Source organism: Triticum urartu, chromosome 2A (assembly GCF_056163025.1).
Source record: "Triticum urartu cultivar PI428250 chromosome 2A, HENAU_Tu73, whole genome shotgun sequence".
Lineage (NCBI taxonomy): Eukaryota > Viridiplantae > Streptophyta > Magnoliopsida > Poales > Poaceae > Triticum > Triticum urartu.
The window spans coordinates 8919625-8935599 of record NC_141874.1 but is presented as its reverse complement, the minus strand read 5'-3'; the positions used below and the strand labels follow the sequence as shown (position 1 = coordinate 8935599).

Below are 15975 nucleotides of genomic sequence, written 5' to 3'. Positions count from 1 at the left end.
GCTAATGGAATGGGTCATGTCAATCAGATCATTCAACTAATGATGTGACCTCGTTAATCAAATAACAACTCTTTGTTCATGGTTAGGAAACATAAACATCTTTGATTAACGAGCTAGTCAAGTAGAGGCATACTAGTGACACTCTGTTTGTCTATGTATTCACACATGTATTATGTTTCCGGTTAATACAATTCTAGCATGAATAATAAACATTTATCATGATATAAGGAAATAAATAATAACTTTATTATTGCCTTTAGGGCATATTTCCTTCAGTCTCCCACTTGCACTAGAGTCAATAATCTAGTTCACATCGCCATGTGATTTAACAGCAATAGTTCACATCACCATGTGATTAACACCCATAGTTCACATCGTCATGTGACCAACACTCAAAGGGTTTACTAGAGTCAGTAATCTAGTTCACATATCTATGTGATTAACACCCAAAGAGTACTAAGGTGTGATCATGTTTTGCTTGTGAGATAATTTTAGTCAACGGGTCTGTCATATTCAGATCCGTAAGTATTTTGCAAGTTCTATGTCTACAATGCTCTACACGGAGCTACTCTAGCTAATTGCTCCCACTTTCAATATGTATCCAGATTGAGACTTAGAATCATCTGGATCAGTGTCAAAAACTTGCATCGACGTAACCCTTTACGGCGAACCTTTTTGTCACGTCCATAATCGAGAAACATATCCTTATTTCACTAAGGATAATTCTGACCGCTGTCCAGTGATCTACTCCTAGATCACTATTGTACTCCCTTGCCAAATCAATGCAGGGTATACAATAGATCTGGTACACAGCATGGCATACTTTATAGAAACTATGACTGAGGCATAGGGAATGACTTTCATTCTCTTTCTATTTTCTGCCGTGGTCGGGCTTTGAGTCTTACTCAACTTCACACCTTGTAATACAGGCAAGAACTCTTTCTTTGACTGCTCCATTTTGAACTACTTCAAAATCTTGTCAAGGTGTGTACTCATTGAAAAACTTATCAAGCGTCTTGATCTATCTCTATAGATCTTGATGCTCAATATGTAAGCAGCTTCACCGAGGTCTTTCTTTGAAAAAAAACTTTTTCAAACATTCCTTTATGCTTTGCAGAATAATTCTACATCATCTCCGATCAACAATATGTCATACATATACTTATCAGAAATGTTGTAGTGCTCCCACTCACTTTCTTGTAAATACAGGCTTCACCGCAAGTCTGTATAAAACTATATGCTTTGATCAACTTATCAAGGCATATATTCCAACTCCGAGATGCTTGCACCAGTCCATAAATGGATCGCTGGAGCTTGCATATTTTGTTAGCACCTTTAGGATTGACAAAACCATCTTGTTGTATCACATACAACTCTTCTTTAATAAATCCATTAAGGAATGCAGTTTTGTTTATCCATTTGCCAGATTTCATAAAATGCGGCAATTGCTAACATGATTCGGACAGACTTAAGCATAGATACGAGTGAGAAAATCTCATCGTAGTCAACACCTTGAACTTGTCGAAAACCTTTTGCGACAATTCTAGCTTTGTAGATAGTAACACTACTATCAGCGTCCGTCTTCCTCTTGAAGATCCATTTATTTTCTATGGCTTGCCGATCATCGGGCAAATCCATCAAAGTCCATACTTTGTTCTCATACATGGATCATATCTCAGATTTCATGGCCTCAAACCATTTCGCGGAATCTGGGCTCATCATCGCTTCCTCATAGTTCACAAGTTCGTCATGGTCTAGTAACATGACTTCCAGAACAGGATTACCGTACCACGCTGGTGCGGATCTCACTCTGGTTTACTTACGAGATTCGGTAGTAACTTGATCTGAAGTTACATGATCATCATCATTAGCTTCCTCACTAATTGGTGTAGTAGTCACAAGAACAGATTTTGTGATGAACTACTTTCCAATAAGGGAGAAGGTACAATTACCTTATCAAGTTTTCTACTTTCCTCCCACTCACTTCTTTCGAGAGAAACTCCTTCTCTAGAATAACTCCGAATTTAGCAACAAAAGTCTTGCCTTCGGATTTGTGATAGAAGGTGTACCCAATAGTCTCCTTTGGGTATCCTATGAAGACATATTTCTCCGATTTGGGTTTGAGCTTACTAGGATGAAACTTTTTCATATAAGCATCACAACCCCAAACTTTAAGAAACGACAGCTTAGGTTTCTTGCCAAACCATCGTTCACACGGTGTCGTCTCAACGGATTTAGATGGTGCCCTATTTAACGTGAATGCGGCTGTCTCTAATGCATATCCCCAAAACGATAGTGGTAGATCGGTAAGAGACATGATAGATCGCACCATATCTAATAAAGTACGGTTATGACATTCGGACACACCATTATGCTGTGGTGTTCCAGGTGGCATGAGTTTGTGAAACTATTCCACATTGTTTTAATTGAAGACCAAACTCATAACTCAAATACTCTTTTCCATGATCAGATCGTAGAAACTTTATTTTCTTGTTACGATGATTTTCCACTTCACTCTGAAATTCTTTGAACTGTTCAAGTGTTTCAGACTTATGTTTCATCAAGTAGATATCCCCATATCTGCTCAAATCATCTGTGAAGGTCAGAAAATAATGATACCCGCTGCAAGCCTTAAATATTCATCGGACCACATACATCAGTATGTATGATTTCCAACAAATATGTTGCTTGCTCCATTGTTCCGGAGAACGGCGTTTTAGTCATCTTGCCCAAAAGGCATGGTTCGCAAGCATCAAGTGATTCATAATCAAGTGATTCCGAAATCCCATCAGCATGGAGTTTCTTCATGCGCTTTACACCAATATGACCTAAACGGCAGTGCCACAAATAAGTTGCACTATTATTATTAACTTCGCATCTTTTGGTTTCAATATTATGAATATGTGTATTATTAAGATCGAGATCCAATGAACTATTTTCATTGGGTGTGTAACCATATAAGGTTTTATTCATGTAAACAGAACAACAATTTATTCTTTTACTTAAATGAATAACCGTATTACAATAAACATGATCAAATCATATTCATGCTCAACGCAAACACCAAATAACACTTATTTAGGTTCAACACTAATCCCGAAAGTATAGGGAGTGTGCGATGATGATCATATCAATTTTGAAACCACTTCCAACACACATCGTCACTTCACCCTTAACTAGTCTCTGTTCATTCTGCAACTCCCGTTTCGAGTTACTACTCTTAGCAACTGAACTAGCATCAAATACTGAGGGGTTGCTATAAACACTAGTAAAGTACACATCAATAACATGTATATCAAATATACTTATGTTCACTTTGCCATCCTTCTTATCCGCCAATCACTTGGGGTAGTTCCGCTTCCAGTGACCAGTCCCTTTGCAGTAGAAGCACTTAGTCTCAGGCTTAGGATCAGACTTGGGCTTCTTCACTTGAGCAGCAACTTGCTTGCTGTTCTTCTTGAAGTTCCCCTTCTTCCCTTTGCCCTTTTCTTGAAACTAGTGGTCTTGTCAACCATCAACACTTGATGTTTTTCCTGATTTCTACCTTCGTTGATTTCATCATCACGAAGAGCTTGGGAGTTGTTTCCGTTATCCCTTGCATATTATAGTTCATCACGAAGTTCTACTAACTTGGTGATGGTTATTAGAGAATTATGTCAATCACTATCTTATCTGGAAGATTAACTCCCACTTGATTCAAGCGATTGTAGTACCCAAACTATCTGAGCACATGCTCACTAGTTGAGCGATTCTCCTCCATCCTTTAGCTATAGAACTTGTTGGAGACATCATATCTCTCAACTCGGGTATTTGCTTGAAATATTAACTTCAACTCCTGGAACATCTCATATGGTCCATGACGTTCAAAACGTCTTTGAAATCCCGATTCTAAGCCATTAAGCATGGTGCACTAAACTATCAAGTAGTCATCATATCGAGCTAGCCAAACGTTCATAACGTCTGCATCTGCTCCTGCAATAGGTCTGTCACCTAGCGGTGCATCAAGGACATAATTCTTCTATGCAGCAATGAGGATAAACCTCAGATCACGGATCCAATCCGCATCATTGCTACTAACATCTTTCAACACAATTTTCTCTAGGAACATATCAAAATAAACATATGAAAGCAACAACGCGAGCTATTGATCTACAACATAGATATGCTAATACTACTAGGACTAAGTTCATGATAAATTAAAGTTCAATTAATCATATTACTTAAGAACTCCCACTTAGATAGACATCCCTCTAATCTTCTAAGTGATCACGTGATCCAAATCAACTAAACCATGTCCGATCATCACGTGAGATGGAGTAGTTTCATTGGTGAACATCAATATGTTGATCATATCTACTATATGATTCACGCTCGACCTTTCGGTCTCCGTGTTCCGAGGCCATATCTGCATATGCTAGGCTCGTCAAGTTTAACCTGAGTATTCTGCGTGTGCAAAACTGGCTTGCACCCGTTGTAGATGGACGTAGAGCTTATCACACCCGATCATCACGTGGTGTCTGGGCACGACGAACTTTGGCAACGGTGCATACTCAAGGAGAACACTTCTTGATAATTTAGTGAGAGATCATCTTAAAATGCTACCGTCAAACTAAGCAAAAATAAGATGTATAAAAGATAAACATCATATGCAATCAAAATATGTGACATGATATGGCCATCATCATCTTGCTTCTTTGATCTCTATCTCCAAAGTACTGTCATGATCTATATCGTCACCGGCATGACACCATGATCTCCATCATCTTGATCTATATCAATGTGTCGCCACGTGGTCGTCTCGCCAACAATTGCTCTTGCAACTATTGCTATCGCATAGCGATAAAGTAAAGCAATTATTGGATGCTTGCATCTTATGCAACAAAGAGACAACCATAAGGCTTTTGCCAGTTGCCGATAACTTCAACAAAACATGATCATCTCATACAACAACTTATATCTCATCACGTTTTGACCATATCACATCACAACATGCCCTGCAAAAACAAGTTAGACGTCCTCTACTTTGTTGTTGCAAGTTTTACGTGGCTGCTACGGGCTTAAGCAAGAACCAATCTCACCTACGCATCAAAACCACAACGATAGTTTGTCAAATAGACTCCGTTTTAACCTTCGCAAGGACCGGGCGTAGCCACACTCGGTTCAACTAAAGTTGGAGAAACAGTCACACGCAAGTCACCTATGTGCAAAGCACGTCGGGGAAACCGGTCTCGCATAAGCGTACGCGTAATGTCGGTCCGGGCCGCTTCATCCAACAATACCGCCGAACCAAAGTATGACATGCTGGTAGGCAGTATGACTTATATCGCCCACAACTCACTTTTGTTCTACTCGTGCATATAACATCAAACCATAAAACCTAGGCTCGGATGCCACTGTTGGGGAACGTAGTAATTTCAAAAATTTCCTACGCACACGCAAGATCATGGTGATGCATAGCAACGAGGGGAGAGTATGATCTACGTACCCTTGTAGATCGCAACGGAAGCGTTGACACAACGTGGAGGAAGTAGTCATACGTCTTCTTCCCGATCCGACCGATCCAAGGACCGTTACTCCGGCACCTCCGAGTTCTTAGCACACGTTCAGCTCGATGACGATCCTCGGGCTCCGATCCAGCAAAGCGTCGAGGAAGAGTTCCGTCAGCACGACGGCGTGATGACGATCTTGATGTTCTACCGACGCAGGGCTTCGCCTAAGCACTACAACGATATGACCGAGGTGGAATATGGTGGCAGGGGGCACCGCACACGGCTAAGGAACGATCTCAATGATCAATTGTGTGTCTATGGGGTGCCCCTTGCCTCAGTATATAAAGGATGGAGGAGGAGGAGGCCGGCCAAGGCCATTGGTGCGGCCAGGATGGGAGTCCTACTAGGACTCCAAGTCCTAGTAGGAGTCCATCAAGAGGGGAGGAAGGGAGAAGGAAGTGGAGGAGAAGGAGAGGTGGCCGGCCCCCTTTTCCCTAGTCTAATTCGGACCAAAGGGGAGGGGGGGCGCGGCAGCCTTCATCAAGGCCCATTACTTCTCCCGTAACTACCCGGTACTCCGAAAAATATCCGAATCACTCGGAACCTTTCCGATGTCCGAATATAGTCGTGCAATATATCGATCTTTACGTCTCGACCATTTCGAGACTCCTCGTCATGTCCCCGATCTCATCCGGGACTCCGAACTCCTTCGGTACATCAAAACTCATAAACTCATAACATAACTGTCATCGAAACCTTAAGCGTGCGGACCCTACGGTTCGAGAACAATGTAGACATGACCGAGACACGTCTCCGGTCAATAACCAATAGCGGTACCTGGATGCCCATATTGGCTCCTACATATTCTAGGAAGATCTTTATCGGTCAGACCGCATAACAACATACGTTGTTCCCTTTGTCATCGGTATGTTACTTGCCCGAGATTCGATCGTCGGTATCCAATACCTAGTTCAATCTCGTTACCGGCAAGTCTCTTTACTCGTTCCGTAATACATCATCTCACAACTAACATATTAGTTGCAGTGCTTGCAAGGCTTATGTGATGAGCATTACCGAGAGGGCCCAAAGATACCTCTCCGACAATCGGAGTGACAAATCCTATTCTCGAAATACGCCAACCCAACATCTACCATTGGAGACACCTGTAGTACTCCTTTATAATCACCCAGTTACGTTGTGACGTTTGGTAGCACCCAAAGTGTTCCTCCGGCAAACGGGAGTTGCATAATCTCATAGTCATAGGAACATGTATAAGTCATGAAGAAAGCAATAGCAACATACTAAACGATCGGGTGCTAAGCTAATGGAATGGGTCATGTCAATCAGATCATTCAACTAATGATGTGACCTCGTTAATCAAATAACAACTCTTTGTTCATGGTTAGGAAACATAACCATCTTTGATTAACGAGCTAGTCAAGTAGAGGCATACTAGTGACACTCTGTTTGTCTATGTATTCACACATGTATTATGTTTCCGGTTAATATAATTCTAGCATGAATAATAAACATTTATCATGATATAAGAAAATAAATAATAACTTTATTATTGCCTCTAGGGCATATTTCCTTCAGAGCCAACAAGAGAATAATAAGCCTGGCAAAAGAAGCAACATGAGATGGATAACCTGATTGGATTTCTTTTAAGGGCTCAAGCAACTCAGCAAGCAAATCAGTCCAACCTGATGGTGCATGAAGGCCATCATTTTGTGAAAGAAAGATAGTTATTTAATCATACATTGCAATCATCAGGACAACATAAGTGGTCTTTTAGTTATATAAATATTACTTTTCGTCTTATTTATTCTTGTGTCAAACTTGAGTCTGTGATATTTTTTATTGTAATTTCTATTTAGAAGATTTGGCTGACAGATGGAATAAATAATACTATGATTTGTCTTTAATTCCAATTTATAATCAATTTGGCTCTTAACTTATTTGTATAATGTGATGTGATGTGAATTAAATACTTTGTTTGATATGCATTTGCAATATAGTGGATTCGATAATTCATTGCAAATTATTTGAAATTTAATGATGTCGTCTTCATCAATAATGAAAGTAGTGATGCTAGTAGTGGGAATATATATGCGGGTGTTGCTGCCTCGTCACTGAATATGGTATAATATGGCATATTTGCTGAATATGGTATAATATGGCATATTTGCTTCTGACACGTGACATTAATTGCCCGTCATAGAAATAGCAAGTTGTTGACATTCTAGAAAACGTCACCGAAGGTCCCATATTCGGTGACATTATTTTGCGCGCGCCGTCACTAGGAGTAATCTGTGACGGGAATTCTGTGACGATGCTTGTGACGCCCATAAAACGTCACTCAGGGGTAATTTGTGACGTTATTAGCAATTCGATGACATATTTTAGCTCGTCACAGTAGGCCTAATCTCTTGTAGTGACGGTACCGAGCTTTGTGTTGCCATCTTCGCAATTGGGGTACAACCCTTTTTTGTGATCCTCTAACATGTGATCGAACTTCAGCTTTTCCTTTTGACTTTCGCATTGTGTCCTTGCATCGACAATGACCCGGCGGAGATCATCATCATCGGGCACATCGTCTGGTTCCTCTTGATCTTCAGCAGCTTCCCCCGTTGCAGCATCACCGTATTCAGGGGGCACATAGTTGTCATCGTCCTCTTCTTCTTCGTTGTCTTCCATAATAACCCCTATTTCTCCGTGCCTCGTCCAAACATTATAGTGTGGCATGAAACCCTTATAAAGCAGGTGGGTGTGAAGAATTTTTCGGTTAGAGTAAGACTTGTATTCCCACAATTAGGGCATGGACAACACATAAAACCATTCTGCTTGTTTGCCTCAGCCACTTTGAGAAAATTATGCAGGCCCTTATTGTACTCGGAGGTGTGTCTGTCACCGTACATCCATTGCCGGTTCATTTGCGTGCATTATATATAATTATGCGTGTCAAAAATAAAAAAATTAGACAAGTATCTATCTAAAGTAAGAATTTTTTTTCTTTCAGAAAGAAGATAAGAACAAGAGGCTCACCACAGTGGTGCTGGCGACGAGATCGGCATGTGCGATCGACGGCGGTGAAGATGGGGACGAGGCGTGACAGACCGCTAATTAAACCTAGACAAAACTCGGGAAAAATAGAGCTCAGAGGTCGAGCTTCGAGAGGAGAAAACTTAACTAGCGTGGCTCAGGCATTTCACTGAACACCTCACGTGCATACGAGGTGAGCTAGAGCACCCAAATGCCCTCCCCTCGCCGGCCAAAAAAACAGAGCAGTGTGGACTGCTCCGCTCGCCGGCAAGGGTGTATATATAGGCAACTCATTGGTCCCGGTTCGTGACTGGAACCGGGACTAAAGGCCCCCCTTCTGTCCCGGTTCTAGGCAAGAACCGGGACCAATGGTTGTGGGCCAGGAGCGACGCCCATTGGTCCCGGCTCGTGCCTAGAACCGGGATAAATGGGTCCACATAAACCGGGACAAATGCCTTCCAAGGCCCGGCCGGGCCCCTGGGCGCATGAACCGGGACATATGCCCCCATGGGTCCCGGTTCTTGATTGAACCGGGACTAATGGGCTTGGCACGCTCGAACCAAAGCCCTGTTTTCTACTAGTGTTGCATGATCTTATGGATTTCAGCTCTAACCTATCCCAAACTGTTCGTCGTCTAAATCTTTTTCAAAATTGCAAACCGTTTTCGAATTCATAAACATTTTCCAATTTTTTTGTTTTTTTCCAAATTCATGTTTTTTTTGGAAATAATGAATTTTTATATATGTGAAGTTTCTTTTTCAAGTTTGTGAATATTTTATAGAAATTCGTGAATTTTTTTGGATTCATATTTTTTTAAAGTCAAGTGCCAAAGGTCAACAATTCAACGGTCAGCGTTCCACAGCGAATGAACCTGTGGTTGAGTTGGTTAGGTGGATAGTGGTATCCCCAACCCATCAGGGTTCAAATCCTGGTGCTCGCATTATTCCTGGATTTATGATATTCCGGCTCAGTCTCTCGGAGGTGCTCATAGGGGTAGGGTGTACGTGTGTGCGTTTATAGGGGTGAGTGTATGCGCGTGTGTATGAGCGCTTGTGTCTATACTGATGCTAAAAAAAAGGATCAGCATTCCACTTTTTTTTCATAATCCGATCAACGGTTAGAAAAACTTGTGAATGCAGCCAAGCGAGCGATCCAGTTAGCAGCCGAAGCGAATCAAGCGGGCAATCCAACTTGCGGCCGAAGCGAATCGAGCGGGTGACGTGAGCCAAGTTAGTGGGCCGCGTCCCACTATGCTAATGTTGTGAGCGCCCATGAGTCGCTAAAGAGGAGGTCTCACTGACAATTCTCCTCTCTCGCCATCAAATACTTGAACCCTTGGGCCTTGAAGGTGTGTTGAACCCCGTTCCCTGCCGGCGGGAGGGATCCCATCATTACCTTAGGTGGTTCATTAAATGTCTTGGTTGGGGGCGAGGCCGCGATGACATTTTAGAGTTAGCATAATGTTTGCTCTGTCATCTTCTCACTTCGGCGGACGGCGTGTGAAGGTGTGTCTTCGATGAATCTCCTTCGATTTTGTCGGGTGCTTGTTTTTGGTGGATTTGCTTGGTTCTGTTCGACGTTCATCTCTAGTGGATCTGTCTAGATACAGCCGACTCTTGATTTTGTCAATATGTTTGCTTCTATGGCCCTCCTGATCTACACTTCTCTTTATTCATGACCATTGTTCTTCGGGTGCCCTCTCCTTTAAGGGCTTAACATAACGACTTTCCAGTTGTATATTGCAACAAGGTTTAATTGTCGCCTTGTCGGAAGCTATCAAGAGAGGAGTGATGGCAACGGTGCGTCTTTGACTCGTTCCAGTGTTTGTAGACGTCACATCTATGTATCTTTGTACTCATATTGCACACACTATTAATATATTAGAGGACTTTTTGGATACATAAAGGAGCTTTACTACATCTACGTAAAAGGTCTTACAAAACTTACGTAGAAGCTTACGTGGCCTAATTCGGTTGGAAGTAAAAACGGGCTAGGCCCACCTCCTGAAAATCAGGGGGGCTGATTAGTTTATACTCCGTCTGTTGTGAAATAAGTGACTTAATTTTACACTAACTTTATATTAAAGTTAGTACAAAGTTAAATCACTTATTTTAAGACGGAGAAAATAGAAAGGAAGCTTACGTAACTTTAAGTAAGGGTCTACGTAGGTGTAGCATTTTTGTACACAAAGATAGAGGGAAAGCAGCCAGACTGGCTGGATGTGGACGCAAGACATGCCGTGTCATACCGGCCGACGACTTGGACCTGGACTAGCAATAGGAAGCGATGTGGATCGCTCTGGATCGGCCAAACCATGGAGTGCAGTCGTGTCGTCGTCGCCCATAAATAAATAGGCGTAGCGCGCGATCGAGGCCACCCACCGCTCAATGCCTCGATCTCACCTCACTGCCGGTAGTGGGTATCCTTTTTTCAATGTTCCTCTTGCTAGCTAAGTTAGTACGAAGCAGATCATGGTGGCCATGGGCTTGCCTGCAACTGCAAGCAGAGGCAGCGCGCAGCTCCTCCTCTTCGTCTTTTTCGTCCTCCTCCTCGCTTCCTTGCACTTCTCTGGAGTGAAATCTCTCGACGTTTCTCCTCCCGCTTCCGCTCCGACTTCCGCTCCCCCTCCAGTGGCAGCATCAGTTGCCTCACCCTTCTCCTTCAGCTTCGACTTCACCAACTCGTCCACCTATAGCATGGAAGACCTCGAGTTCGAGGGCTCCGCGTCGGCGACGGTGCAAGACCACCTGCTCGACCACCATGTCGACGTCACCTGCAGCTCGTACGGGACGGATCCCAAGCACTGCACGGGACGGGTGTCGTACGCGCACCCGGTGCCGTTCTACGACAACACCACCGGCGAGTTGGCCAGCTTCCAGACGCGCTTCACCTTCGCCATCGTCGTGGACAACAGTACCATGAAGGGTGATGGCATGGCTTTCTTCCTCGCCTGTTACCCATCAAAATATTCACCAAACTCACGCGGGGGAAACCTTGGCCTGATTAACTCCGGCGACGATGGCAAGAACCAGGCCGCCTCGCAGACGAGCGGTTCGTGGCAGTGGAGTTCGACACGTTCCAAAACACCTGGGACCCCATTGGCGACCACGTTGGCATCGACATCAACTCTGTCTCATCTTTAACGGCAACAAGGCTGCGCGACTTCAGCCTCAACGGCGCCATGACGGCCACCGTCACCTTTGACAACGCCACACGGATGCTGGTCGCCGAACTGCAGCTTGATGATGACAAACGTGATCTTCGCCCCGTTCAGGTCAGCTTCCAGTTAACCGATCAGCTCAACACCTTGCTCCCGCCTCAGGTGGCAGTAGGGTTTTCCGCAGCCACAGGCTCCGCCATGCAGCTGCATCGGATACTGTCATGGTCCTTCAACTCCTCGCTTGCTCCGCCCCGCAAAGGTAATATTCCCTCCTTTTTCTGTTTAAATTAATAATTATAGTAGATATTTTTATGGTACATCATATACTACAGGATCTATAGGATTTTCTTGAAACTCGTAATACTGGATTTATGGTGTAGTATTAAGTTGATCCAACGGTTAATATGGTTCATCTCGGAACTTAGCTCAAGGGCAGCTTGGTAACTTCCCATTAGGCTACCACACCTCCTGTTGCACAGCATATGCGAGGAGCGCCTCTGCGTGCTCTCGGTTCTCCTTTGGCCCTGCCGCTAAGCACGACACGATACCGTTGAGTTCGACGTCAAGGTATGCACACATGCAGGGTTAAAAACTTCAACGAAATTTCACATATTTTGATGAGGTCTGAAATATTTTAATGCCAAAAATTTGAGTCAGATTCAAACTAATTTCAAAATAAATTTAAATTAGGTTAAAATCCAATTTTTTCCCCAAAATTTCCCACATTCCCTGGAGGCCCTAATTTTTTTTACAAAATTTAAAACATTGCACACATGTAACTAGCCTCTTGAATCTATACCAACTGCATGAATTCAACGGAAAATCATGTCATATTTGTTGCATCTACTCATGATCGATGGATGCAACGGGAGGAAGAAATCATTGACTTGGCTAGTCTGCCTGATTCGTGGGACAACACACGAGCCGGTGGACGGAACGCTGCTCACAGGGTTGGCGTTGGTGCTTGACTGGTGGGAACCAGTGAGCCATGGCTCGACGCCGTCTTTCGACCTACCATAAGATTTGCTCGATGCCGAAGCCCATGTGTGTAGCATTGCTCATCAAATTAATCAAAATTAGTAATGGAAATATCGAAAAAGGGTTTCCCCCCACTTTGTATACAAAGCAACCAACCGAATCATACATGGATAGGTGCTAGGGCGGAAGCAGCACAGTCACGCCCAAAAAAAATGAAAGAGAAAAGCAAAATAAACAAATGCCGACAACGGCGGATCAACAAAAATGAAGAAGCCTCGCGATCGCAGCGTCCACCAGGATCTTCCACTAGACTCCAAGACTCCGAAGCGCCGGCACCTATCAACACCTTTAAGAAGGATCGCGACGATGACGACGCTGCTGCCAAGGGTTTCCCCCGGTGCACGACGAGGCGAGAGGAAGGGGAGCCCCGACGCCCTCCCGGAAGGTCAGGTGGCACCTACAGGCGCCACCGCGCCGGTGTTGGCCATGCCGACAGGGGTTTCCCCCGATCCCAACCCACACCTCAGGCGCTCCGGAGCTTGCCGCCAAACCAACCACCACCGTGCGCCAACGCAGTCATGAGGCCCCCCGCCGTCTCACCACGGCACCGCGAAGTGAGGACAGCACGGCGACATCGGCACCGTCGGCACGCAGAAGGGCCCCACCTCCACCTTCCGCGACGGTAGCCGTCCGCACGCAATAGCAGGAGCACACCAGGCCCGTGGGCCAACAGGCCCGGCCGAGCCCTCGTGGGCCCGTAAAGCTCCCGCCTTCGCGCTGCTGCCGGCACGCCGTCAGTGCCGTCACCCCAAATCCGAGCCGCTCCTCCTCCTCACCACGCCGCAGACAATGAGGCTGCGCCCGGGGACCGGCCTGCTAGGACCCAGATGGGGCCCTAAGGGCCCAGATCTGGGCCGTGGACGCGTCGCCGGCCAACCTGGGCCACCAGGCCGCCCCGCCGCCAAAGGACGGCGCCACCACCACGACGGGCCGCCACCAGCCGCCACCAGACCGCCGGGCCGCCGTCAGCCGAGGGGCACCCGCCGCCAGCCCTGACCCCGGGTCAGGAGGAGCGCGCGCGGGGTAAGGGAGGACCCGCCGCCGCCAGCCCGCCCGGCCAGATCCGGGGGCTCCGCCGGCGGCGGGGGGAGGGGGGGGGGCACGGGGGAGGAGGGAGGAGAAGAGAGCGGGGGGAGCCGCCCCCCGGGGAGGCGGCGCGGGCACGGGGTCGGGGGAGGGAGGGGACGTTACGGCGGAGTTACCCTGTTCACCAGCGCTTATTTGTTCGGCCTTCTCGCCGGTAATGGAAATACGTGTGCGCCATGTAAATAGGGACTGTCATGAGCCTTCATTTCATCCTGCTAGGAGTGAAAAATAACTAACGGTTACGTATTATTAATTTTTAGTTTTATTTTGGAATTTGGGGCAATGCAGCGGATACATGACGGCAGCGGTTGTTGGAGGATCGATTGGAGGGGCAGTGGCTTTGGTGGTTGTGGTGTGGTGGATCATATCATTTTTCAAGTGGACAAGGACCACAAGCCATGACTTTTTTTCACGAACTGGAGGAGCCAGACGATTCGAGTATAGTGTTCTGGCTGCTGCAACGGACGACTTCTCTGAGGAGAGGGTTATTGGGCAAGGTGCCTTTGGAGTAGTCTACAGAGGTACAATCTCCAAAGGATCGTCATCAGTTCCACCCTCAAGAGAACCAGATGATCCATCCTCCAGCGAATCGAGTGTGTCATCAAACTCAAGCTCGAAGGAATCTACAGACGGCAGCGAGGTGGCTGTAAAGAAGATCTTGAAAGAGACAAGAGGAGGAAATCTAGACTTCTTTGCCGAGATGAACACCATTAGTGAAGCCAAACACAAGAATCTCGTAAAGTTGAAAGGATGGTGCTGCAGGGAAAACAACCGGAACCTGCTCGATTTCATGTGCTGGTGCTGCAAGAAGAAGGAGGATGACGAGCTCTTCCTTGTCTATGAACTGGTGCCTAACGGCAATCTGCACTACCACCTGTGCAAGAGTGATCAAGTAATACCATGGCCAACAAGGTACTACTATATGCAAACATTTTCATTTTAGGTCTGCATATTATTTATTTTTCGATGGTGCATAATTGATTATATACTGCTATTAATATTCCACGAATTTATTAGTTTGTCTGCCTATCCGCTAGGTACCAAATCGTGAAAGACATTGGCTCGGCTCTTGTTTACCTCCACCATGAGTGTGACCCTTACATTTTGCATAGAGATATCAAACCAGGCAACATACTCCTGGACAACAACTTCAATGCCAAGCTTGCTGACTTCGGTCTGTCGAGGATCGGCAACCAGGATAAGGCGACGTTGATGACAACCGCTCTAGGGACGGAAGGGTATATAGATCCAGAATGTAGGAAAGATGGGAAAGTGAAGTTCTACCCCAGATCAGATGTCTATAGCTTTGGAATTGTCCTACTTGACATTGTATGCACATGGAAGTCAAGGGAGCATGTATGGGAGCTATACAAAGGAGGCAAGGTCATCGAGGCTACAGATGCAAGGTTGCATGGAGATGACTTTGATAGGTGGCAGACACAGATGCAGCGTGTAGCTGTCCTAGGACTCTGGTGTTCTCTTCTTGACGGTGCGAAAAGGCCTACCATTCAGAAAGCAATGGAGTTCCTGGAACGTGATGAGCCATTGCCTAACCTTAACTACACGGTGAACACTTGGCTTCCCTCGCCACATCATGATGCCTACACTAGTCATTGCTCTGACGAGCAAACACTTATGTCAAATCTCAGATGACAGCTAGATCTTCCTGGGAGCTGCATACAAAGATTTTAGGGTGGTTATGTCGACTACATTATATATCCTGCTCTCAACATTTCTTGGTACAACGTAGCACTTGCTTCTTATGCATCTCCCGTTAATAATGTTGCTTCTCTCATCTGCTGCCAAGTCATTATGTATCATGTTGCTGTCTCTGGATCACCATGCATGTTCTGGCTACGTGTGATGTCAAATCTACAATTGAATTGAACTGTCGATGTTTGTTGATCACCATATATGGATGCTTACACATATACCAATTCCTCTATCGTGATTTGTAAGGTTCACACATATTTTAGTAAAAACTTTGATCATTAATTGTCTGAATACAATATTATTATTTATATGTCACAACAAATTATATTATTAGATTCACGTTCAATGTAGTTTCTAGTGGTATTTTATTTGGCATATAACTCATAATTTATTGACTAAATTATGATCAAATTTTCTAAATTCGAGCCAGCCATACAATTCAGGATG

At 45.0% G+C, this 15975-nt stretch overlaps 1 pseudogene across 1 annotated transcript; it reads left to right on the top strand.

The window, feature by feature from the left end:
- The first annotated feature begins 10892 nt into the window (after nt 1–10892).
- Nucleotides 10893–15672, top strand: LOC147982799 (L-type lectin-domain containing receptor kinase IX.1-like; annotated as a pseudogene). Its single transcript, XR_015615512.1, has 3 exons — nt 10893–11954; nt 14107–14727; nt 14853–15672. The product of XR_015615512.1 is annotated as an L-type lectin-domain containing receptor kinase IX.1-like (transcript).
- Nucleotides 15673–15975: the final 303 nt, after the last annotated feature.